We start from the raw sequence: 26,042 nt of genomic DNA, 5'->3' as shown, positions 1-26,042 counted from the left end.
ATAGTCAGGTCCCCAAAGCCCCTCAGGACGATTCCTCCGAACGCCGCACTTCTCGAGGGCAGGCTCTCAGTCTCATTGCAACCAAACCGTCCCCACCATTCTTGCTGGCACTCCCGCTCCAGCCAGCAGACCACAGTCTCCTCCCAGTTAGCAGGAATGGATCGCTTCTCAGCTGGCAGGAACTTTTCCTGGACTTCTCAGACTTCTTGAGAAGTGTGTCCTTGCCAATTTCACATCCTGGGGAGAGCGGAGTTCACTTTGCTTTTCCAAGGGCACTGGCTTTCTTCATCCCCCACATGCTGATGAGCCTCCTGCCTGAGAAGTGAGGGGCAGAGTGCATGGAGAGGGTGCAGGGAAGAGAAGACCTCAGGGACTAGAGACGGTTCGCATCCAGCTTTGCGGCCAGTCCAGTGCATAGGTGGGGGACCGTACTGACTATTAGTGCTTGGATCAGGCTTCGTGACGGCAATGAGCTAATTCATCCTCACTCAGCACCATGGCGTCATAGGTCCCTTTTAGTGTCCCCTGGTGCCCCAGGGGAAAGAGCCTTCCCATGCCTCCAGTGCCCTGTGCACCCTGCACAGGGGGTGGGCACAGGGAGGCCGGGAAGCCCACACACTGCACATGGGTACCAGTGCCAACATCCCTGGAAGAGGAGGGGTAGGGTCAGGACAAGGCCCTGCCTTCTGCACGCCCACACTGGCAAATACAGACAGCTGGGCCGTGCGCCATACCCTCCCTTCAGCCTGTCAGAGATGATGGGACAGACCTTCCCCTAGGGGCTCCGGCTCCGGCCCAACTCCCCACACACCCCACTCCAGCTTGGGGCTGCGGCTTTAGTTCACAGTCAAGCCCAAATCTGTGTGGCCAGAATTAGCCAGACTCCCAGCCTTATGATTCCTCTCTGAAGTTGTCCTGCTTAGTGTCCCAGATGACGGTTGATGGTCCAGAGCCCCAGCATACGGCACTGCCAGCTTCCAAAAAACTGGCTCTGTCTGAGGTACTTGGGTGCAGCCCAATGCGCCAGCTTCACGGCCCATGCTATTCAGGCAGCCCCCCTCTCGCTGGCTGGCAGGCAGTGCCCCTGGCAGCGACGAAAAGCAGTGGCAGGTGTCTAATGTGCGATGCTGAGCTGAGATTAGCCTGCTCATCGCAGGGAGCTTGTGATTAGCACCCACCAGGCAGGGGAGGAACAAAAGAAAAGGCGAATTAGAAACAGAAGGAGCGTGTCGGCTTGTAAGTACAAAGAATTTATTATAAAGCAAAAGATCTTTAAGTAACAATTTCTGACCAAAAAATGAGAAGTATAAATTTAGCGGCTGGCTATTATGCCCCAGCCTGGCCTGCAGCAGCGCTCCGGCTTTAGCGGAAATCCTGGGGTGGAAGTGGCTCCGTCTGCCTCGCTCTTCCCACGCCGCACAGAGCGGCTGAATCCCAGACACAGAGCGGCTGAATCCTGCGCTGCCCGCTGGAACTGAAACCTGCTGTTCCCCCTCCAGGAGCCAGGCTGCAGAGCCCTGAGCTGTCCCCCAGCACAGCTCCAGACGTGCTCAGACACAGAGCTGTCCAGCAAATGGTTTTCCCATCCCCTGAACGCTTTGGAGATTTTGAAAATATTTCCATTTTGCATCAGGATGAAACTGAGACCTTTGGAGAAACCCAAGACTCACTAGTCACTCGGCACATGGTTATTCTGGGGGGTCTCGCTTCCTCTCTGGCTTTAACCAGACATGCTAATCTTGGCCAGATAAACTGGTCCTGTCAACAGCGAACATATGATCTTGCAAAACATTTCCATCTTACTGAGTCAGCCTTTTCCAATGAAAAATCGTTTCATCAGAAAACTCTAGGCAGGAAGCCCCAAAAATCCCCCAGTGGCAAGTGAAAGGAAGATTTCAACTGAGCAGCCCTTGCCCAGCCAGTGTAGGGAAGGGGGACCAGCGATGGACCTACAGCAGGGGAGAAGAGAACTGGTGGCAAAAGGCATCACACTGCTCTCCAAACCACCATCAGACTCACTTCTCAGTCTGAAAATGGCTCTTCTTTCTAATTAAAGCTTGATCACATTTCCACTGTAATGAATAGCAGCACTCTCGCTGGCTGCGGAGAGAGCCGGGTCCAAGCCAGCCATGAGCACATCACTGGGGAATCAGGCAACAGCTGCAAATTCCAGAGCTGAACTTTTCTAAAAGCTTTGAAGATTTTGGATATGGGACTGGGTTTCAGGCCTTTTTTTAATCCAGGGGTTGCCAACGTGAGCTTGAGAAGGAGTCAGAATTTATCAATGTACATGGCCAAAGAGCCCCCGTAATAGGTCAGCAGCCCCCCATCAGCAACCCACTCTGCTCCCAGAGCCTCCCACCCCTCCCAACCCCACCGATCAGCGCCTCCCCCTCCCTCCCGAGCAGCTGTTTCATGACGTGCAGGAGGCTCTGGGGAGAAGCGAGGGCACGGCAGGCTCAGGGGAGGGCATGGGAATGGGTGGAGTGGGGGCAGAGCCAGGGGTTGAGCAAGGAGCACCCCCCTGGCACACTGGAAAGTTGGCACCTGTAGCTCCAGCCCCGGAGTCGGTGCCTAGACAAGGAGCCGCATGTTAACGTCTGGGGAGCGGCGTGTGGCTCCGGAGCCCCAGGCTGGCCACCCCTGATCTAATCATTGCACTGTTTGGAGGAAAGATGCCCTCAGACTGACCTCAGGTTTCCATTTCCAGCACTATCCTGGACCAGTCAGAGGGACTCCAAGAACCACAAGTCCAGCATGCATTTCATGATCCCTTCCCGCCCTGTCCCAGCAAATTTTGGGGGTAAAAATAGACCAAATCCAGCCTTGGGAAGGGCTGGTGCTGTTTATTTCTGCTTTGTCACGACAAACTTAGGACACAACATGACTTTAAAACAAAACCTGTCTGCTACTGAGCATGGAATAGAAGCCAAGACACTGTCATTAATCTACTGGCTGAGACACGGCACTGAACAGTGCTTCATACCCAGAGATCCTGCCAGAAAGGAAGTACCAGGGAACAAGATAAAAATATACGCTCCAGTCCAAATCTGCACCTCGCATAGCCCGAGAGGAGCCCTGCTACCTGTATAGGCTTCCACACCCCGGCCAGGCTATTAGCGATGGGCCAGCTTCTGCCAGCTACTGTCCCCCATGGCGAAAGGGGGAAGAATCATCCCAGTCCGATTAGAACAGGTACGCCCCACTCTAATTCCTGAACACCTGCCTGGTTTTGTATTTGAAAGGCCCTCCTCTGAGGATGGGTGGCCGGCCAGGACCTTGGTTTCATCATCTGCAGAAAAGAGCAACCCCATCACCTTGCCTGTGTTGACTCCTGGGGATCGTCAGCTACTGAATAACCAGTGGCACTGCCTGTAGGAGGTGCTTGTCCTGGAAGGTCTCCCATCCGCATATGGCCCAAGCCGAACCCTGTTTAGGTTGTGAAGACTGAGAAGAAAAAGAAATGCAGACAAAAAATCATGAAACTACCTATAAAGATCACTATTAAACCCTCAGAACATAAGAACGGCCAGACTGGGTCAGACCAATGGTCCATCTAGCCCAGTAGCCTGTCCGCCGACAGTGGCCCATTCCAGGTGCTTCAGAGGGAATGAACAGAACAGGGAATCATCAAGTGATCCATCCCCTGTTGCCCATTTCCAGCTTCTGGCAAACAGAGACTAGGGACACCATCCCCGCCCATCTTGGCTAATAGCCATTGATGGACCTATCCTCCCTGAATTTATCTAGCTTTTTTTTTAACCCTTTTATAGTTTTGGCCTTCACAACATCCTCTGGCAAGGAGTTCCACAGGTTGACTGTGCATTGTGTGAAGAAATACTTCCTGTTTGTCTTAAACCTGCAGCCTCTTAATTTCATTTGGTGACCCCTAGTTTTTGTGTTATGAGAAGGTGTAAATAACAACACTTCCTTATTTACTTTTTCCACCCCATCCATCATAATTGTATAGACCTCTGTCATATCCCCCCTTAGTTGTCTCTTTTCCAAGCTGAAAAGTCCCAGTCTTATTAATCTCTCCTCATATGGAAGCCGATCCATACCCCTAATCATTTTTTGTTGCCCTTTTCTGAACCTTTTCCAATTCCAATAGATCTTTTTTGAGATGGGGCAACCACATCTGCACACAGTATTCAAGATGTGAGTGGTACTATGGATTTAAATAGAGGCAACATGATATTTTCTGTCCTATTATCTCTCCCTTTCTTAATGATTCCCAGCATTCTGTTTGCTGTTTTGACTGCCGCTGCACACTGAGTGGATGTTTTCAGAGAACTATCCACAATGACTCCAAGATCTCTTTCCTGAGTGATAATCCTGCTCTGCTTTACCCTCCTTTATTTCTGTGTGGTGTTTTCAGCTTGCAAGCTGACTGGGGTCTCGCCCCAGAGCCAGTCAGATGCTGCAAACGTGCCTTGTTTGACCATGTTCCTACTGTTGAATTGACCGAGGTCTAGGAGGCCAACCCTGGTTGGGACCTCAGGTGTTGGAATGTAGGTGAAAGTCCAGCAGATGTTACAATAACCCAGGACAATAGAAAGGCCATGACCAGGAGACAGAGGCTGGAGTCACATAAACAGGAAAAGGCTCCAGGGCTCCTGATCTGACCCTGATCTGATCTGATCCTGACCCTGACCCTCACCCGAGGGCTGTGTGGAGGTTGTGTCTTGTCAACAAGAGGGGATTAGAGCAGGAAAATGAAGGATCACAAATGGCCTGGCAGAAACGGGGCCTCGTGGGCAGGAGGGTGAGGTGCTGGCCTATTCCACACTTTTGGGACACCTTCAGAAAGAAACTCTGGGGAGCAAAAATGTGGCCAACTGAAGGAGTCTGTGGGGAAAGGCCAACAGGCCTCCGCTTTGGTCAGGAAACTTTGCCCTTCACTGGTGAGCCTCAAGGATCATCCAACAGAGCCAAAGCTCTCCACACCAGTGGTTGCCATGCTTGCCAGCCCAGTGAGGACCCCAGGTTGAAATCCATGAGACTGTCCTCTGTCTTCCCTTCCCTCCTATGTTCCCTTCTATTGTCCCCCCCCCCCCCCACGCACCTCAATCTTCCCCCTGTATCCTTTCTCTTGCAGCTTTTGACCTGATCCTGAGACCAGCTGCATCTCCTGGCACCAGTAGGGCCGGCCCACCCCATTCTGCTCAGCCTGGGAAGGACCGGTGAGAGACAGGGACCTGTTGAGGCCAGCCAGATGATGTCCCAGACTGGGGAAGCAAGCCAGGGTCCACAGCAACAGCTGTTGTGTCTGACCTGCCAGCCCACAGCATCTGTCTCTGATTGACCAGCCACTTTGAGTCTTCGCCTTTGTCACAGTTCAGGGCAACTGCCCCTGTATTTCCCATCAGCGGTCTACCTCTCAGGCTGCCAGCTCCTGGGTGGAGACGTAAGTCCCTCTCTCTTCATCACAGCTTCAACTCAGAACAGGCATGCTCATAACATGGTTAGTCCACCCTCGATACAGTTCAGGACTCTTTGATCTGGAGTTTCCAGGAGTGGGTCATTTGCATTCCCCAGGTACTTCCTAGGAAATCCACTTTACAGGTATAGATCCTTTGATGTTCCTAATACCTTCCAAAAATTGCGTTAGTCAGTCTCCTAGAGCAGGTACATAGAGACAATTCCACAAAAACACCATTGCATTTTAAATACAATGAACCCCAAAGATGCTAAACTTAATTCAGTAAAGTTTCATTTAATTCAATGAAGTTCTTTCAGGATATTGCACCTCCTCCCCCATCCCCAAACCCTTTTGTGTCTGTCTGTTAGGTGGATGAGGTGAGATCTTTTATTGGACCAACTTTTGTTGGTGAAAGAGAGAAGCTTCCAAGCCACACAGAGCTCTTCTGCAGGTCTGGGAAAGGTACTTGGACTGTCACCGCTAGACAGAGGTGGAACAGATAAGGAGTTATCACATGTTGCAAGAAACCAAGGTGAAGTGGCCTGTTAACATCTCTACAGTCACAGGACAAAGGGGGCCTACTGGGTTACAGATCATTGTGATGAGCCCTAAATCCAGGGTCTTTATTAAATCCATGATTTTTGCTCTAGCAGAGTTTTTAATTTAAGCTCCCAGGGTCGTCTTTTGAAGGTGTTGTGCAGGTTTCCTTTGAGGACGAGGACTGAGAGGTCAGATATGAAGTGATCACTTTGTGAGAAGTATTCACCCACAGGTGATGGGGTGTTTTTGTCTTTTATCATTTTTCTGAGTGAATTCATTCAAGAGTGTAGTGATTGTCTCATTTCACCCAAAAAGCAGGCGTGACCATAAATCTTACAGCTGAGCTGAGTTAAAATCCAACGGCACAAACTAACCCTTTCTTCCCCACCCTGAAAAACTGATGAAATAAGGAACTCTATCCAACAGCCTTTCTCTGAAAAGGACTTTGATCGGTTTTGATGAAGTGTGTATTGTCTAACCCTTGGGTTCCAGTTCCAAAACGCTTTATGCCTTGTTTGGGATTCTTTTCCTTTGCTGTATCCTAATCAATACATTTCCAAGCTTTGGCATGAGTTTTCTCATGTGTTTGCCATTGGACGAAGCAGGCCAAGGTCTCTGTACTTGAACCCCCGAACCTCGTTTAACTGTTCAGTGGTTGTACAGTGACAGGATCAACACCTCTGGCTCTCTCAGCCCCCTCATTCCACTGAAATTAACACACCACTGCACCCTTCCTAGTCACTGTTTGAGAAGACTGGTGGGATTGGGGCAGTTTGTCTGCGCGGCTGAGGGGAATAGCTGTCCTTCATGCAAGGGCCCCTCCTCCCATGCAGACAAGGCTCTTCATGCTCACAGAAAAGCACTGACGTTTCATTGCTTGAAGGAGCATTTGAAATGCACCTCCTCATCCCCCAGCCTTGTTCATCTTGGCTTCACACGTAGCTCTCACTCTTCTCCTTGAATTCCTGGGAGATTTTCTAGCAAAAGCCCCCGCTCTGCGTCAGTGCAAAGCTGGGCCCGTAGCATGCGGTAATCAGCCAATGCTTTTATGAGCATACAGCAGGTCCCATTTCTAACTGACTACCACTGTAGGCTCCAGCTGTACTGTCATTTTGTTTACTTGGGTCATGATACCTTTGAATCACTCAGACTCCCTGCAGCGAGCAAACTATACCATCACTGGACATATTCCACACTTGATTACACTTCTCGTGCATTTCTAAGGCCAGCTTAGAGGACTGTAAGCAGCAAAGTGCTGAAGGGAAGGATAGCTTGAGTATTGCGGAGAGGAAGCTTTAGGAAGGGACAAATGGGCTTGAGAGGCCTCGGGAATTTTAGAGGCCAAATAGCTCAATTTCCCCTGTCAGCCGGTTTTACCTGCACTCTGCAGAGGGTATTTTTTCAAAGTGAGCCAAGTTGGATTGTTTCCAGCTGAGCCTCCTCAGCACTGGGCTCCTCGTCCTCTGACCCCAGTCCCCAAACAGAGCAAGATTTCCTTCTGGTGTGTTCGCCTCGTGTGCACCAGCAGGCTAAGGCCCCGGGGGCCCTTTCCCCTTTTTGGATCTCTCTGATAGACGCATTAGAGCAGGGCAGGAAAGTCTTTCCCCAGCCTGTGAGTATCTGAGATTTCTAACTGGTTTCCCCTCCTGAACTGGGGCAAAACCTCTCACATTGTCGCAACCTGATAATCTGGAAAAAACAAACAAACATGCGGAGCCACGTCAATCGAAAAGTGCCGTTTTGCTCGTTTCTGAACATTTTGAACTTGACTTTTTTTCCCACTGTAACTAAACTGTAACTGACATTTCGAGACGAAGTTCTTTTGAAGCAGACAACAAAAGGTTTCACGTCCAAAATGTCAAAATGGGGCATTTTGACCATTTAAAAACTTCTTTTAATTTTTTTTTTTTTTTGAAGTAGGCGATTTGTCAAAAGTGACCAGCAGTTTTGGTGTTGACAGGTCAACATTCTTCAGTGGGGAAAAGGAGGGTCGTTAGAACCTTCCTGACCTGTTCTAGTGTCTGTGCATTTCAGATGCACCCAGGACTAGTGCTTGGTGTTGCTAGCTCACCCGTCAGTCACGCAGGGTCTGTCTACGCTGCAGTTAAATACCCGCAGCTGGCCTGGGCCAGCTGACTCAGGCTCATGGAGCTCGGGCTAAGGAGCTGTCTCATGGCGGTGTAGATGTAGGCTGCAGCAAAGTGGGAGGGTCTCAGAGCTCGGGCCGCAGGCATAGCCCAAACGTCTACACCGCAATCAACCAGCCCGGGAAGCCCAAGTTAGCTGGCACGGGCCAGCCACAGTCTTCAGCTGCAGTGTAGAAAGGCCCTGAATCACCCAGTGCTGGAGTGCAGCTGGACTGGAAGGTGCTGATTAAAGATCTCCTTCCCAAGCCATGGTGCTTGTTGCCCCTGGAATCCCTAATGACCGAACCCATTTTATTAGGTGATCGTCTCTCCCATTGCGGAGATGTGGCAAGACCAATCTGCAGAAGGAGGAGCGACGGCAGGGCACCGGGAGCTGCACAGGCTACAAACTGCAGACCAGGTGCTTGTCTCCGAGGCCGCTCCAGGAGTACCTTGTGCTGCTCTGAGGCCGAGCCATGTGGGGACCTCCTGGTAAAGGCCGAAGCTGTTGCCTGGGGCTATCGGGAGAGGCATTTGGTCTCGAAGGGAGAATGTGCGTGATACGACACCACCACATGGTGACCAATTCTCTGTGATTGATACAAGTATCAGACTTTAAAGGGGATCCGATGCTGCCCTTGAGCTATATTGCTCCCCAAAACTACACACTACAATCACTTTACTCACCACTGAAGTGCAGCCACTTGTGGATGCAACCCAGCAATTGTTTTATCGGTACACAATAACGGTACAGCATAGGAAGTGAAGATTAGCTTGTTGGTTATTCTGCCAACACTGATCTCCATTTTATTACTCCGCTCTCTTGGCAGACTGTACTCCTCTCACAGTTAATGTAATGTCGTCCATTTATTTAAGAAAACGCTAGAAACATCTTAGATCTGTGCACACAACTCAAAGCATGTGGGCTTCCTACAATAGTTTACCTAGGGAACTTTACCGCTCTAACCCTTATCTTTCTCACACCAAGTCCCTCACTTCCAACTCTCACATACACTCCTGTTCCTATCTCTTGTTGACCTTGATCTGATTTATATTCAGTGGGACTTCTCGCATACTCACCGTGAGCATGGGCTACAGAATCCGGCATTACATTGCAAGCTCCTCAGGGCAGGGACTTGCCCGTTTGATTGTCTGTCATGCACTGTGCACACTTGGAAATAATAACTACTTGCATGTGGGCAAAAAATAATTGTCTCGATCAAAATTTGCACATGACACTGTCAGACGGTGAGTTACCACGGCCTGTGTGGACGTTGGTTTCATATCGTCACTGAAAGACCGCACGTCCAGCGGCACAGTGACCCGTAACACTGCACTCAGCAGGCATCGCCAAAATCATTCCCACCCACCAGCTGGGCTCTCATTAGCAGGCTCCCAGCCAAATCCTCCTTAGCTTTGGGATCGCAGGCCAACACAGTGTAGCACCAGGCCAACAGGGTCAGTCAGCCGGGCGATGGGGAAATAAATTGTTATACCGTTATCAGCATTGCCTAGATTATCTCAAGCACGTTTATCAGGAATTTTCAGAGAATTTTGCAAAGCTGTCTCTCATTACTCGAATTGTTCTTGAGCGGTCCCTTCTGACGCCAAGCTGTTGGGCTTTGCAGAAAGCATTCTCCAAAAGAGAGCACACTCCTCTTTTTGTCAAACCAGCAAACATTGCCTCTAAATTAAGATCATCTGTTTCAAGCCTCCTAATTTTGATCAGTTGCATTTTCTCCAGATTAAGAGCTACGCAAGGAATAGGTGAGTAGCTGCTCCAAATTAAAAGCCACTTCTTGCTTAGCAAATTCTCTATCTGCAATAATTAATTGATCAGGGAGAATTCACAGCCCAAAGGTTTTGGACTGGTTCCAGATACTGGAAGATAGGGAGCAGAAAATATTTTGCAATTTATCACTTCGCCTGGTCAACACTGAAGCCTGAGGCACCCCTTTGTACAAGGCCACTCTGAGAATTCTACCTGCTTATAGTGAATCCCAGCCCTGGGTTTCTCTTGCAAGCACAATTGTAATTGAATGGATACAAGATACACAATGAACATAAGATGCAACATATATGTTGCACATAGGGAAGTTATCCATAGGTGCTCAAATACCTGCAGCTAGTCACATCATTTAAGGGAATTTTTTAAATCAGCAGGTGCAGATAACTTGCCTACAAGAGTTATAAAAGATCTGGCTCAGGAGCTCATTGGACCATTAATGCTGATTTTCAATAAGACTCGGAACACTGGGGAAGTTCCCGAAGACTGGAAGAAAGCTAATGTTGTGCCATATTTAAAAAGGGTAAACGGGACGACCCGGGTAATTATAGGCCTGTCAGTCTGACATTGATTCTGAGCAAGATAATGGAGCAGCTGATACATGACTCAATTAATTAAAAATTAAAGGATGGTAATGTAATTTTAACACCAATCAACATAGGTTTAGGGAAAACAGATCCTCTCAAATGAATGTGATATGTGTGTATATATATATATATATACACACATATATATATATTTTGAGATTACAAGTTTACTGGAAAAGGTAATATAGTGTTAATGTAATACATTTAGATTTCTGTAAAGCGTTTGACATGGTACCAAACAAAATTTTGATTTAAAAATGAGAATGATATAAAATTAACGTATGTTGTATACAGGGTAGTTGTGGCCATGTCGGTCCCAGGATTTTAGAGAGACAAGGTGGGTGAGATAATATCTTGTATTGGACCAACTTTTGTCGATGAGAGAGACACGCTTTTGAGCCACACAGAGCTGACCTGAAGAAGAGCTCTGTGTGGTTTGAAGGCTTGTCTCTCCCACCAACAGAAGTTGGTCCAATAAAAGATATTCCCTCACCCTCCTTGTCTGTAAAAAATTAACATGACACATATTAAATGAATTTAAAACTGGCTGATGATTCTCTGCTTATAGTTACATTTTGAGACCTATCATCATGCAGCTGTGTTTCTACTGGGGTCCCACAGGGATTGGTTCTTGGCCCTACACTATTTAACTTGGCTGGAGGAAAACATAAAATCATCACTACTAAAGTTTGCAGACGAAACAAAAATTGGAAGAATGGTAAATAATGCAGAGGACAGGTCACTGGATCACTTGGTAAACTGGGTGCAAGCAAACAATATGTGTTTTAATATGTGGCTAAATGTATACATCAGGGAGCAACGAATGTTGGCCTTATGTACAGGATGGCGGATGCCCTCTTGGGAAGCAATGACTCTGAAAAGGAGTTGAGGGTCATGGTGGAGAACCAGCTGAACACGAGCTCCCAGTGTGACTGTGGCCAAAAGGGCAACTGCCATCCTGGGATGCATAAAAACAGGGGATCTAAATAGAAGTGGAGAGGTTATTTTACCTCTACATTTGGCACTGGTGCAACTGCTGCTGGAATCCCGGGTCCACTTCTAGTACCCACAATTCAAGAAGGATATTGGTAAACCGGAGCAGGTTCAGAGAAGAGCCAGGAGACAGATTAAAGGATTAGAAAACCTGCTTTATAGCAATTGACTCAAGGAGCTCCATCTACTTAGCTTAACAAAGAGAAGGTTAAGGGGTGAATTGATCCCGGTCTGTAAGTACCTACATTGGGAACAGATTTATGTATTGGGCTCTTCAATCTAGCAGAGAAAGACTGATCCAATGGCTAGAAGTTGAAGCTAGACAAATTCAGACTGGAAATTAGGTGTAGATTTTTAACAGGGAGGGTAAATAATCACCTGAACAATTTATCAAGGGTTGTGGTGGATTCTCTGTCACTGACCATTTTTAAATCAAGGGTTTTCGTAAAAGCTCTGCTCTAGGAATTATGGTGGGGCAGGTCTCTGGCCTGTTATGCACGAGGTCAGACTAGATGATCACAGCGGTCCCTTCTGGCCTTGGAATCCATGAATCTAAGTAGTGGTACGGTTAGGATCCTGATCCAAAGCCCAGTGAACTCAGTGGACAGACTCCCATTGACTTCACTGGGGTTTATTCCCAGACCTCAGTGCACTAACTGGATAGCCCCGACCTGTCAGTTTGGTGGATCCTACCCTTGTCCCTTGTGGACATTTGCCCACGTCACAGAAACTCCTCACAGTCTGACAATGCCACAGCCAAGATCTCAGAGGACCAGAAAGAGCGCAAGGGGCTGCAGGTCAGGGCTGCCGGGGGATCCTAGGAGTTGGAATAGCGGGAGGATTGCAGTGAATTGGCAGAGCTGCAAATGGAACCTTGCACATGGTCCCCTCTACCAAACACCATCTGCCTCCCCCATCATACGTTCTGAGCTCTTATATACATTGACAACAGGCTGTTGTCAGCTGGGCTTCACGAGACGTTCCCAGGATACCCCCATGTGAAATCAGCTGGCCCAAGTACCCATCCTCCTTGTGCACGCTCCTACGCACACACATACACGCACACATACACACACACACAAAGTCCCGTCTCATTTACAAGCCGAGGATGCGTTTTCTGCACCAGTGGTTCTCATTTATACACGCTCTTTTGTAAGGTGCCATCAGGGCAGGGTAATTCATCTGTGCCCCGTAAACAGCTTGGCGTCAGTTAATGAGGGCGCTGGTCTCACGACTGCGCATCCCGGGATGGGGGAGCGGAATGCGCCCTTTCCAATGGGTTATTTTTGGCAGCGTCTCTCCAGTTTCTCACACGCTTTTGGGAAGTCCCCTGAAGAAATGGGCTCCCGCTTTCCTCCGTGAAATCCAGCCCTCCTCAGTGTGGGTCTGCAGGTTGTGTGTGTGTGTGGCAGAGAGGGGGTTGTCTGTGTGTCTGTCTGCAGGTGTGTGTCCGGATCTTTCCACCTGGGCATGCCTGTCCTCACGGCTATCTCTTCTGGATTAACCCCGTAGCCCTCAGAGCAGCTCAGCTCTGACTGGGCTCAGCAGAGCCTTTCCTTAATTCTCCCCCCGAACTCAACTGCCCTTCCAGCCCCCTCCAAGCCACGCCTGTCACACGCGTGCCAAGCAGAACAGAAGCCGCATACTGCACAGCGCAGGCCCTGGCGGGGAGCAGAGGTTATTCAGTTAACCAGCCCGCGTGATGCCTGCTTCTTGATTGAACAGTCTGGCCTTTCTTGCTGGCTCCCACGCCTAGCGGGGATGCGCCCTGCCTGCACCTTTGTAGCTGAGCTGCTGGCTAGCACTTTGTTAATCCTTTTTAGTGCTCAGCCCGGATGCTGTGGCTGGCTGGGGCTTTGCTAATGGCTTTAAAAGGAAGCAAACTCCATGGACGCAGTAAGGACAGGTAACTTTCTGTCCAGCAGCCTGAGTGTCTGATCCTTGGCGGGGTGGGGGTGGATCTGAGGCTTGGGGTGATCATAGCAGCCTCTGGTTTATGAGGAGCAATGTGGAAGATCTTCTATAACTGGGGAAAGAGGGGTTGGGGCTGATCTTTGAGCTGGCCAGAATCAGGCCTCCTCGGGTAGCAGACCTCAGCCCAGACAGTGTGAGGTTCTCCTCTAGCTGGCACTGGTCTAAAGCAGGGGTGATACTATTGGAGATGAGAGAGATCAGACTCAGGACTCCACTGGGTTGTATGGCTTATTAGAAACTCGTGAGCCATGACCCTGCGCCACGCCCAGCCAGCCGCTGCCCTGCCCTGCAGAGCCTGTCCCAGGAAGGCGGCTGGAGATGAGATTCCAGTGTCTGGTTCACCTGCTTGGTAGTGAAAAGCAGCACCAGAGCCCAGCTCCAGCCACCCCTTGTAGCTAGTGAGCTGGGAACCCTGCAGCCTGTTCCCGCCCAAGAGAGCAGCCATCCGCACAAAGTTGCCCAGGAACATATCCCATCCCCCATAGGCTTGTAATCCCCTCCCCCAGGCTGTAGGGTGATGCTGGGCTCGAGTGGGGCCGTGGGGCTCCTGTTGCAAGGAACAGAGCGTACTGATGAGTACGGGAAGGAAAGAGGCATCCTCAATTCATTGGTCTCATAAAGCCAGTCTGTGCCAGGCCATGAAGAGAGGCTCTCAGGAAGGTTCCCATGTCTAGCTGGATACGACGGGATTTGAATGGGCTCCAGGTGAAGATACTGGCCAGGCCTTGTGTTAGCAGCAGTCGATAACTCACCAGCTGCCTACTGAAGGTACAGCCCAAGCATCCTGTGCACTGTTCTTGTGGCCACATTCACCTGGTTTGCTAGCCCGGCTTGGCTGGCCAGAGTGAGCTGGTTTGGAATGAAATTCTAGATCAGTTCCAGGCCAGCCAATGACTTGCAAGCATTGATTTGCCCCACCCAGGCCAGCCCAGCCTGTTAGGACCTTCTGACCCCCGATTAAACATGGCTCCTAAACACAGTAAAAACTCCAAAGCAGACAGGACCTCAGAACTTGTAGAAAGGACCTCTAATTCCTCTAGGGACTGGCCAGTCAGACTCAGGGAAAGCTATAACAGACAACCAAGGGGCCAGGGATTGAAAAGATTGGACTACTTGGAGCAGGGAGGAAATGAACAGATACCTGAGGGACTGACAGTAATGAATGGATGCTCCTCTGAAGCCCTTCTCCTAGCACAAGAACAACCAGAAAAACAGCACACTTAAAACCGATGGAAGGAAATACTTTGCACAACACAAAAGTAGCCTGTGGAACTCCTTGTCACTAGATCATGGCAGCTGAAAACCCCGTTGAGGCTAACACTGTGGTTTACAGCTAATGCTGCTGGGAACAAATCGGGTCAACACAGCTTAAAAGGAGGGTCCTCAGCTGAAAACCAGCCATCACTAGGTCTCCCGGCATTGCAAACAGCTGTGGAGTTGAAGCCGGGCTAGGGAAGATTGAGCCTTATGGTCCTTCATCTCTGCAGGCCATTGTCACAGCCACATTATTTCACAACTCCAAGGGCATCAGGAGCCGTTACGGGACTGGGCGGGACTCGTGCCAGCAGGGACTGCATGGCTCCCAAAGAAAAGGCAGCTTCTCAGGACCGCGTGTCAGGAGGGTTCCTGGACAGGGCATTGCTCTGCCTACAACCCGCACAGTGTGTCGAGCATTTCGCACTGGCCAGGGAACACTCTTCCACTGGCAAATGCTCCATGACATTGTTGAATTCCAAACGGTTTGCAGGAGTGGATCGATTTCATCGAAATCCGATGACAGACTTTCAAAGCGTTTTGACGGAGCGCTTCGACCTGAGCAAACGAAGCGTCTCCGTCTGGCCCGTGGCTGCTGGCCTGACCCCTCGGCCCAGGAGAGAGGGGCACTGCGCCCAGCATCCAGCTCAGGCCCTTTTCTCGGGGCTTCAGCTTTATTTCTTCCCAAAAGAGCTAGTACAGCACATCAGCCCTCCCTTCCCCCTGCACAGGGTCTTCTGCAAGGGCCTATCGGTTTCCACTCTACAGGCCACTTCTCTGTGAGTCACCCTGTTCCAGGGCCTCCTACAGGAGCCAGCCTGCTTCCTGTACCTCCCCCTTTTACCCACAGGCTTCCTGCCACAGCCTCTCCATTCCTGGCAGCACTTCCCCCAACAGGGCACATGCTGGTTTTTCCAGTCCCCTGCTCCCTGCCTGATCAGTCCCTGCTGGGACTCGGGAGGTAGCTGATCTGTCACAGGCGAGGCTGGGCCCAGCCTCCCTTAAATTTCTAAATGAAATTTTGTGGGAAATGTCAAATGGTTGATGGCCTGTTCCAATCTGGGATGAAAGGACATTTTGCAAGGTCGACATCTCCCGTGGAACGGAGATTCTGCCCTTCGATTGGAATTCACAGCTCATGCCCAGCCCAAGGTCGCGCTGTCTGCCTCACCAGCTCCCTGCAGGCAAAATCCTGCTAGTGGGTGTGACAGAGATGGGTCCCAAGGGCCTCAAACCTGGCCTAGAACTGGCCGAATGGTGCTCTGCCCAGCCCTCTCCCCCGCCCTTCGACAGAGGGGGCATACCAGGGGTGGGCAGGAAGGGGAGGATGTGTGGCTGGAGTGCTCTGTGCTGCAGCTGTTCACCGATGGGGGTCCACTGCAGCCCAAGCATGGGTTAGAGCAGCCCTGAGGCTTCTCTAACATGCTGGCGGCCAGGCAGGCAGCTGCCTACTCAGTGACACCTGCCTACTCAGTGCTGGGGGCCAGGCAGGCACCTGCCTACTCAAGCCACACACCCCTCTGGTTCCTGAGCTGAGCAGAGGAACAGAGGAGCTGAGAACTGGGTGTCCCACGGGGTCTTTCGCTTTGCAGCTCAGACTTGGTGATGCAATCTGTACAAAGGAATCTGGTCAGTATATTCATGTTTCCTATCTACCGCAGGCCAGGCAGTGGCATGCCTTTACCCCCCGGGGCTGCCTACAATGTGTTAAACCCCAGCAGGGGGGGCTTTGCAGGTGACACTTTTGCATGGGGATTAATAGTCTATTTCTCCAGGAAACCCCAGTCAAGCTGCCAGGCCTGGTGAAAAGGCAGGGGAAGGATCAGGCAAAGGGGCTGCACTTGAGGATTACACACTAATCACCTTAACACTCTGGTGGCACATCGCACCTTTCTCCCCGGCACTGCCCGCTCTAATGCCCCCTTCCACCAGGGGTTCAACCCCACAGCCCCGACCTCTCCCGCTTGCACTCCGGGAGGAATTGCTTCAGCGCTCAGCAGTAGTAGGCTGTTATCCTTCAGCTGGCCCAGAGGTGAGACCTGGCCCAGAGCCGCAGCTCCGCGGGGTACACGTGCGCCGGGAGTCTCCGGGAGCTCTGTGCTTTGGGCCGGGCAGACCCAGACCCACCTCGTACCGAGAGGGAGCCCGCTGCCTGCGCGGCGCTTGGAGATCCGCCGGCGAGGGCGCTGCTGTCACCGCTGGACGCTCAGCGGCTCGGCCCCTCTCCCCCATCACGTGGGCGGGGAAGGCGCCCTGCTCCCGGCGGAGCGCGGCTCGCTGCGCTTAGTTCAAACCTGCCGCGGAGCCGGGAGCGCGGCGAGCTCCGCGCCCCGCTCCCGCCCGCCCCACGCCGGCCAGCAGCGCCCCGGGTCCGCGGGCAGCCAGGTAGGGTCTCCGCGGGGCGGTCCGCGCGGCAGCGGGGGCTGGGCTCGGTCCCGTTCGCCCCCCCGAGCCCATCCCCGGAGTGTCGGGGCCGGCCAAAGCCCTGGGCTCGGCCCGGGGCGGGGGGAGAGGACGGAGCCCGCCGCCGGGGACCCTGCACTTCCTTCTGCCCCTCCCCCCCCGCCTGGAGAATCAGCCCCCCAGCTCCGCAGCCACCCCCCAACGTCTGGCCCAGCAGAGCCTGGTGCTCTGCACCCCTGGGTGCCGCTGCCTGCGACACCCCAGAGACGGGTCCCGCGGCCCGGACCCCCCCCCCGCCTTGCACCCCTGCCCCGGCATGCGCCCCAAAGGGAGTTCCCAGAGCTGCCCCGGGAGGGGAGCTTGCCATGGGGGTGTTAGGGTGGCATCAGCCCCGACTCTAGTTTACGGCTGGGCTGAGATTTGCCCATGGAGCAAGATTAACTCCCCTCCCCCGCTACGCCCCACCTTTGAGCTGAGTCTCCCCACTGGCCACAGCAGCATTGTCCACGACAAACCGATTCTGCCCTGGGCAGAGGAGCCCTCCGAACATTCGGCTCGAACGGACACTTGGCCGGGGTTTCATCCCATGTCTTTGGGGTCCTCTGGCCCCCCGCCAGCTGGGACCCTCCTCCCCTAGAGCATTGTGCCAAGGCCAGGGTGCCCACAACAGCCCTCTGGCGAAACAACCGTCGGGCCCACACATCCTGCTAACCTCCCCCGGGCACTGCCGGGGTCCCTGGAGGAGGGGAGCTGCTCCAAGCCAGCAGCCACTTCTGTTCCCCGTGAAATACTCACAGGAACGGGGCAGAGTTTTGTTTTTGCTTTTCTTTGTGTTGTGATTGTCTGAGCACCTCGCCCTGCTCTAGCCCCGGCTCCCTGCAGTGCCCCTGGGGGCCCTGGGGGTGGCCCTGCCTTTGGGGCACAGAGCTTGCCGAGGAGGGGCTTGAGCAGGTGGGGGAGAGAAAGACTTGAGAGGGGGTGTATGGCCGCTGTGCAGGTGCTCGGCAGGGGGAGGATTCCAGTGTGTCCCAGATCATCCCCCGTCCCAGATCATCCCCCACCCCAGCTCCCTCCTCATCCTCTCTTGCCCCACTCCATTTTCCCCAGCTCACCATGCAGGAACTGCACAGAGAGCACTGGTGGGGTGAGTGGCCCTGCAGAAGGGACGTGGAGGGGAGCTGGGTTGCGGCGGGGCCATGAGCTGCACAGTGTCCCATGGGGGGGTGCAGGAAAGTTGCACAGAGCAGCGATGGGGAGACGTGGGCCAGCAGTGGAAGGGAGGGGAGCTGTCCCCTGACAAAGCCCCTTGGCGGATTTCTGCCAAAAGGCTGCTGGTTGGGGCAGTTGAGAATGTGTGTAGCAGGGCTCAGCGTGGAGGTGACCCTGTGACATTGACCAGCAGCTGGAGACAGCGGTTTCCACCCCAGCTGCATGAGATTTTGTTTTTGCTGACATCCTCTTTCAGATCTCTTGGTGGTGGTAAATTCAAGTCTTGTTCAGATGTGAGAAGGACAAAGGGTTTGGTCAGGAAGCTGGAAACAGTGCTGTCAAAGGGTTCCTGTGAGACCCACGGAAAGTCACCGCTCTGGGGTCAGTTCAATCTTTCAGGCCAGAAGGGACTGTTGTGATTACCCGCTCTGAGGTCCTGCAGAGCACGGGCCAGGGGACCTCACCCCCGGATTCCTGCCGCCAGCCCAATCGTTTTTGGCTGAGCTAGAGCTGGTCTATTAGAAAGAGAGTTACAGAGCTCCAGGGAGGGAGTATCCGCCAGGCCCCTCCGTTATGTCCCCGGTTAATGACCCTTGCTTAAAAATGTGCAACTGACTAAGTGCAACACCAAAGACCGACCCCGCAGGTCTCTGCCCCGGGGACGGCCCATCCTCCCAGGACGGGGCTATACATTGTACTTGAAGTTTGATTCCCCTGTCCAATTCACCATTCCTGATCCGGCAACAGCTAACCATTAGCCTGGCACAACCCAGTGGGGGAGAGAACCTCTGAGTGAGCTGGAGTACTTGCCAAGGCCCTGCTGCTCTGAGAAGGTTTCCCTAAGGGAGCCTGCTGCACTCGGAAACCAAGGCTCCCTCTCTACCTCCAAACCACACAAATGTAAGGGGCTGTTGTCTCCTTACTAACAGGCAGTGGGGTGTTTTGGTTGCTAGCTCCCAGTACCAAAAGAAAGGGGAAGGGTCAATGGGAAATCAAGACCCTGAGACTGACAGTCCCCAGGAACAATGGGGAGAGGCCAGTGCTCCAGGTTAGCCTGATTAGAGTGACCAGATATCCCGATTTTATAGGGACAGTCCCGATATTTGGGCCTTTTTTTTGTATGGGCTCCTATTACCCGCTACCCCCGTCCCGATTTTTCACACTGGCTAGCTGGTCACCCTAAGCCTGATTGACAGGGCGGGCAGGCTAATGAGGGAGTCAGGAGGCCGGGAGGTCCTGTCCTCCCTGCGAGCTGGAATTGTCTGGGTCAGTCAGAGTGGGGCCAAGCTAAGGAGAGAGTAGGGGCCCGACCTGAGCCGGGGAGCAGAGCTTGGGCAGATCCAGAGGGGCCAGAAAAGCAGCCCAGGAAGCAGGTCAGGGCTGGGAGCAGCGTTACATTAGCAGCCCACAGAGCAGACCTGTGCTGGGAGCAGAGCTGTAGCAACCAGATCCGGAGGGGCCAGAAAAGCAGCCCACGAAGCAGGTCCGTGCTGGGAGCAGAGTCACAGAAGCAGCCCACAGAGCAGACTTGCCCTGGGAGCAGAGCTGTAGCAACCGGAGCCAGAGGGGCCAGAGAAGCAGCCCAGGGGGCTGGAGGCAGAGCAGCAGCAGCAGCCGCCGTGCTGGGGCTGGAGCCATCCAGAGCTGGGTGTGGTGAGCAGCTGGGGAGAGCGAGGGGGGACCCTGGGCAGCAGGCCCAGCGCAGGGAGACACCCCAGCCAAGAGGCTCTGCAGGCCACCTTGGGGGGGATCGTAACCCTGATGGGGCGGGGGCGACACTGGGAAGAAGGGTCCTGCCAGCTAGAGCCTGAGGGCATGTGGCCACCGCCAGAGCAAGTGTCCGACCCGCAGCCTCCCTGCAGCTCGGCCAGGGCCAGAGCAGGAGGCCTGGGACGTGGGAGGGACAGACTGAACTGCCCTGACATCCCAGAGACGCTGGCTGTGACGTCCCCAGGCCACAGAGCGGGGTGACGGGTTTTCCTTTAACCTTCCCCATTTTTCCCTTATTTTGTTACATGGATTGCTGTTTAATAAACTGTGTTTGCTTAGAGCCGTAGGTAATGATCAGCGGGTCAGGGAAGCATCCAATGCAGAGAGAGCACCCAGAGTGGGGACACCCACTAAGTGACCATGACAAGGTGGGGGGTCGAGCTCCCCAGGAATCCGGGGCCCAGCCTTGTTGGGGTTACGAGGACTCTGGCCCACAGGAGAGTGGGAGGGGAGCCCTCGAGGTCAGGCAGGGCTCTGGGTAAAGGAAGAGGGAGCGAGGACTCAGATCGTAGTGTAGAAGCCAGGAAAGTTCCCCACAATAGCGGGACTGTCCCCTGCTTACACAAATAATACCTGACTTAGTGGCTTAAGTGCATGTGTTGTGAGCAATTCACATTTGGCAGCCTCAGCTGCATTCTTTTCTCCTTGACCCCCTTCCCCCATTAAGCCACCCTGTGTGCGCAGGGCCGGGAGTGTTCAGTGACTTGTCCTGGATCAAAGGGAGAGTCATGGGGAACAGCTACGGGGTGATCACACAGCAGGGAGGGGAAGAGGCTGCCTTTCCTGTGCTGGCTTTCCTCCCTGGGGTTCACAGCTCCAAGCAGCTGCATCCTGCAAACTCCCATGTCCCTGGAGGACGGCTCAAGCTGCCTGCTCTTTTCTGGGCCCTTTGAATTGAGGAGGTGATGGCCCGGTGCTTGCAGTCCAGCTTCCCAGGTTCAAGCCAGGAGATCCGTAGGTTCTGTAGGGATGCAGAGGAGGGTTGAAATGAAAATATCCTTGGCCCAAACTCTGCCCAGGCCCCACCGCTTTCCTGGGACACCCGCTGAATTCCAGAATCTCCCTTTTCTTCTTTGGCTCTGTGTTTTCCAGTGTCGTTGGGATGGGAAACAGCTGTGACCCCGCCCAGAGCAGAGACTCTCCCCGTCATTCTGACAGGGAGCCCGTTCTCAGGAAATTGCCCTGCGGAAGAGATTCGGGTACCCGCTGCAGGCCTGTGCTCATGCCGCAGGCTGGATGGAGCCTTCCCTTCTTCTTGCGCCTCTGTGCCAGGGCTGGGTGCAATCCAAGGCTTGGCAGTGCACAAGAACCAGTGAGCGCAGTGCCTTTCCCCCTGCGCTCCTGCATGTGGTGTTGCCTACCGGGGGCGCCCAGCAGCTGTGCCTGGGAGAGGTGCTTTCCACCCCATCCCTTCTGCGAGCATCGAGAGCCCTGAACTTTTGCATGCTTAGCTGGCACGCTGGCCCTTTGAGGCTCTCATGTAGCAGAGAGGGACATTGGCTTCCCCTAGGTTAGAGAGACCCAACTCCTTCCTGGTTGCATTGTGAAATGTGTTCTGCTCCCACTCTGATGCAGGAATGTAATTAACAAAGCAAGGAGACTCGCCTTCTCGTTTGTAATCCTGAACTAATTAGCAAAGCACCGGAGATGAACCTGTTAAAAGATGTTAACAGCCAGGTCAGCAGCCCATACATCCATGGAGCTGCAGCTTTAAGGCGGGTGGAGCTGAAATGTTGGTCTGGGAAGGAGGAGGTTACCCCATGCCAGCCTAATCTAGCCTCCCCAAGCCTAGGCTGGATTCCCCACACTGCTGAACTAATTACAGGCCTCTTGGATATTCAGAGTCTAACTTCCTTGTCAATTGTCTTCATGGCACTGATGTAATGACGGCTTCTGCACAGGTCATCCGCAGGGTTTGAACTCAGTCCCTTCAGCACCACCCTCTCCTGCTTGAGCTGAAGGAGTAATTCTGTTAGCTGCTAGCAGTAGTAGGGTATTATCCTCTAGTGGATAACGGGGTGTGACACACGTACATGCTGTTTCAGTGCGGCACACTGAATTTGACTTATCCTGCCACTGCCAGTTGGTTGTTGGTAGCAGGGAAAACAAGCTTTTCCCTTGGAAAAACCTTTCGGTAGGAGCAAGCCACCCTCCCCCTCCCACCAGTCAGCAGGTAGATTGTTATTAAGAGTGCTTTGCTCCTGCCTTAAACTTACTGCATGCTGTTGCTATGCACTGTTAAAAAGCTGCAGTGTTCCAGCCTAGAGAAGGCTGCTTTTCAGTGGCAGGTGAAGTGGTCACCATGTATAGCTGCGTATCAACATCCATAGAGCTCTTTGGAATGGCAGGTTCTGCAGAAGCTGTGATGATGAACGTTGTTCGCTCGCCAGTACAGCTCTGAAACATGATCAGAGATGCTCTTCCCCCTACCCAAGGGCTGAGGGTGTTGCTGCCACGCCCCTGGTGTGTCTCTGGGATGAAAGGGCTAATCTTCGCACCCAGGTTCGCTCGATGCACTGAGCTCCCACTCTTGTGCCATGCAGGCCCGTTCATCGCCTTCTCATACGTCTACAGAATCTTCCCTTCCGCGTCTTCCCCACAGCCAGATCGTTTCCCTGGGGAGAACGGGGACGTGGCCCACGCCGAGCTGGGCCGCAGGTGCAGCACGCTTGCCCTATCTGCACCCTGGCCCGGAGCTCGTTGCTTCGGCCTCCATTTTTCCATCATGCAGCACCAAGAAATCTGTGAATTATTTACTCATCTTATCTCTCAAACCCCGCCCTGTGCTTGGCTCTGGTATTTTTGACCTACTGCCAGTGCTATAAAGCATCTCTTTATGAATTTTACATTTTAATTGGATCTGTTTTGTTTTTTTCCTGGCAGAGAGATTGAATTGGAGCATGAAAATTTACCTCAATCATCTCCCTGATCTGGCACATTTAAACACCTGGAGTTACTGCTCTTGCTTCATCTCTGCAGTAACTTTCCAAGGCTTCTCCAGTAACTGGGGTTCTGGGGCCAGGTCTTTGTGCTCTCTGCACGTGCATGGATTGCAGAGAGCCTCTTCCCATTTACACTTGGTAACTCTGTCCGCTTCAGTGGAGTTATCCAGGCCCCAGGCCTGGGTCTCTCATTCTGTCCGCAGGTGGAAGTCTCTCCAGGCCCCTGATCGTTTCCATGTGGAACATACCCATCTGGGGAGAGAAGGAAGGAGGACGTATTGTCCTCTTCAAACCCAGTCCGTCTGAAAAGCCTTGAGGAAAGGGGGTCACTGCGCAATGTGTGAGATCCCACGTTCACTTTTTCTTAAATCAGCGGATCTCAAAAAGGAGTACACGTACCCCTGGGAGTATGCAGATGTCTTCTGGGGATACATCAGCTTATCTAGAGACTTGTCTAGTTTTACAACAGGCTGCATAAAAAGCAGTAGCGAAGTCAGTACAGACTAATATTTCATACAGACAATGACCTGTTCATACTGCTCTGTGTACAATACACTGACGTGTAAGCACAATATTTATATTCCAGTAGATTTATTTTATTTTTATACAGTAAAATGAGAAAGTCAGCAATTTGTCAGTAATAGTGTGGCTGTGACACTTTTGTATTTTTATGTCTGATTTTGTAAGCAAGTAGTTTTTAAGTGAGGTGAAATTTGGGGATACGCAAGACAAACCAGTCTCCTGAAAGGGGTACAGTAGTCTGGAAAGGTTGAGAGCCACTCTCTTAAATATTCAGTGATACAAACCATTTCCTGGGAGGGAGGGAGGGAAATAGGTGAATCCTAGGGTTGGAAACTGGGAAGTCCTGAGTTCTAATCCTGATTCTGACTTCCTCTGTGGCTTTGGACAAATGGGAGCTGCTTCCTGCCCCAGTGCCTCAGTTTCCCCTTCTGGGGGGAGATAAATAATGCTGCTTGGCTGCCACTCAGGGGATTGCAAGGGTCCATTAGCTCAAGTTTCAAAGTGCTTTGGAGACAAATCCCATGATGATCAGCTGCCAAGCACTCTTTTGTGTTGTTGGGGTTTATTAGTGTTATCTTTACCCTATCTATTTCTGCTCTCCAAGTGAAGGACACTTCATTGTTTAGAGATTGTCAAGCCAGCCAGACACAGACCCTTCTACTGGCTTCTCCCAGGGGACAGTTCAGTAAGAGAAGGTTGTTTTCTGTTTTACTACACGAGACAGCGCAAGGAAAACATTGCTTCCTTTTCATGGTAATGGTATTTCTGAGCTCAGACAGGACTCTTGTGGGGACTTATTTATAAAATAGCCACACGCCGGCAGAAATGATCTTTCATCCGAGTGTAATTCTCTTGTTTGATTTTTAATCATAATAGAGTTTCATAGAATCACAGAATATCAGGGTTGGAAGGGACCTCAGGAGGTCATCTAGTCCAACCCCCTGCTGAAAGCAGGACCAATCCCCAATCAAATCATCCCAGCCAGGGCTTTGTCAAGCCTGACCTTAAAAATTCCTAAGGAAGGAGATTCCACCACCTCCCTAGGTAACCCATTCCAGTGCTTCACCACCCTCCTAGTGAAAAAGTTTTTCCTAATATCCAACCTAAACCTCCCCCACAGCAACTTGAGACCATTACTCCTTGTTCTCTCATCTGCTACCACTGAGAACAGTCTAGAGCCATCCTCTTTGGAACCCCCTTTCAGGTAGTTGAAAGCAGCTATCAAATCCTCCCTCATTCTTCTCTTCCGCAGACTAAACAATCCCAGTTCCCTCAGCCTCTCCTCATAAGTCATGTGCTCCAGCCCCCTGATCATTTTTGTTGCCCTCCGCTGGACTCTTTCTAATTTTTCCACATCCTTCTTGTAGTGTGGGGCCCAAAACTGGACCCAGTACTCCAGATGAGGCCTCACCAATGTCGAATAGAGGGGAATGATCACGTCCCTCGATCTGCTGGCAATGCCCCTTCTTATACAGCCCAAAATGCCATTGGCCTTCTTGGCAACAAGGGCACACTGTTGACCATATCCAGCTTCTCATCCACTGTAACCCCTAGGTCCTTTTCCGCAGAACTGCTGCCGAGCCATTCGGTCCCTAGTCTGTAGCGGTGCATTGGGTTCTTCCGTCCTAAGTGCAGGACTCTGCACTTGTCCTTCTTGAACCTCGTCAGATTTCTTTTGGCCCAATCCTCTAATTTGTCTAAGTGCCTCTGTATCCTATCCCTACCCTCCAGCTTATCTACCTCTCCTCCCAGTTTAATGTCACCTGCAAACTTGCTGAGGGTGCAATCCACACCATCCTCCAGATCATTAATGAAGATATTGAACAAAACCAGCCCGAGGACCGACCCTTGGGGCACTCCACTTGATACTGGCTGCCAACTAGACTTGGAGCCATTGATCACTACCCGTTGAGCCCGACAATCTAGCCAGCTTTCTACCCACCTTATAGTCCATTCATCCAGCCCATACTTCTTTAACTTGCTGGGAAGAATACTGTGGAAGACGGTGCCAAAAGCTTTGCTAAAGTCAAGGAATAACATGTCCACTGCTTTCCCCTCATCCACAGAGCCAGGTATCTCGTCATAGAAGGCAATTAGATTAGTCAGGCATAACTTACCCTTGGTGAATCCAGGCTGACTGTTCCTGATCACTTTCCTCTCCTCTCAGTGCTTCAGAATTGATTCCTTGAGGACCTGCCCCATGATTTTTCCAGGGACTGAGGTGAGGCTGACTGGCCTGTAGTTCCCCGGATCCTCCTCCTTCCCTTTTTTAAAGATGGGCACTACATTAACCTTTTTCCAGTCGTCCGGGACTTCCCCTGATCGTCATGAGTTTTCAAAGATAATGGCCAATGGCTCTGCAATCACATCCGCCAGCTCCTTTAGCACTCTCGGATGCAGCGCATCCGGCCCCATGGACCTGTGCTCGTTCAGCTTTTCTAAATAGTCCCGAACCACTTCTTTCTCCACAGAGGGCTGGTCACCTCCTCCGCATGCTGTGCTGCCCAGTGCAGT

The 26,042-nt window shown here is 52.1% G+C and overlaps 1 protein-coding gene across 9 annotated transcripts in view; it reads left to right on the top strand.

Annotated features, from left to right (window-relative positions):
- Positions 1 to 15,622: 15,622 nt before the first annotated feature.
- Positions 15,623 to 26,042, top strand: part of HRH2 (histamine receptor H2) — a 28,529-nt gene continuing 18,109 nt past the window's right edge. For 4 of the 9 annotated variants that reach the window (XR_006283301.1, XM_037907452.2, XM_043521001.1 and 1 more), the window contains exon 1: positions 16,930 to 17,067. The gene's annotated coding sequence lies outside the window, so the exon portion shown is untranslated. Of the gene's footprint in view, positions 16,312 to 16,799; positions 17,068 to 18,547; positions 18,676 to 26,042 lie in introns of those variants that run through there. The other 5 variants (XM_043521002.1, XM_043520996.1, XM_043520997.1 and 2 more) reach the window with 4 other exon arrangements.

Source organism: Chelonia mydas, chromosome 8 (genome assembly GCF_015237465.2).
Source record: "Chelonia mydas isolate rCheMyd1 chromosome 8, rCheMyd1.pri.v2, whole genome shotgun sequence".
NCBI classification, from domain to species: domain Eukaryota; kingdom Metazoa; phylum Chordata; order Testudines; family Cheloniidae; genus Chelonia; species Chelonia mydas.
Note: the sequence above shows the minus strand (reverse complement) of the source record. Positions and strands in the feature narration are given on the sequence as shown.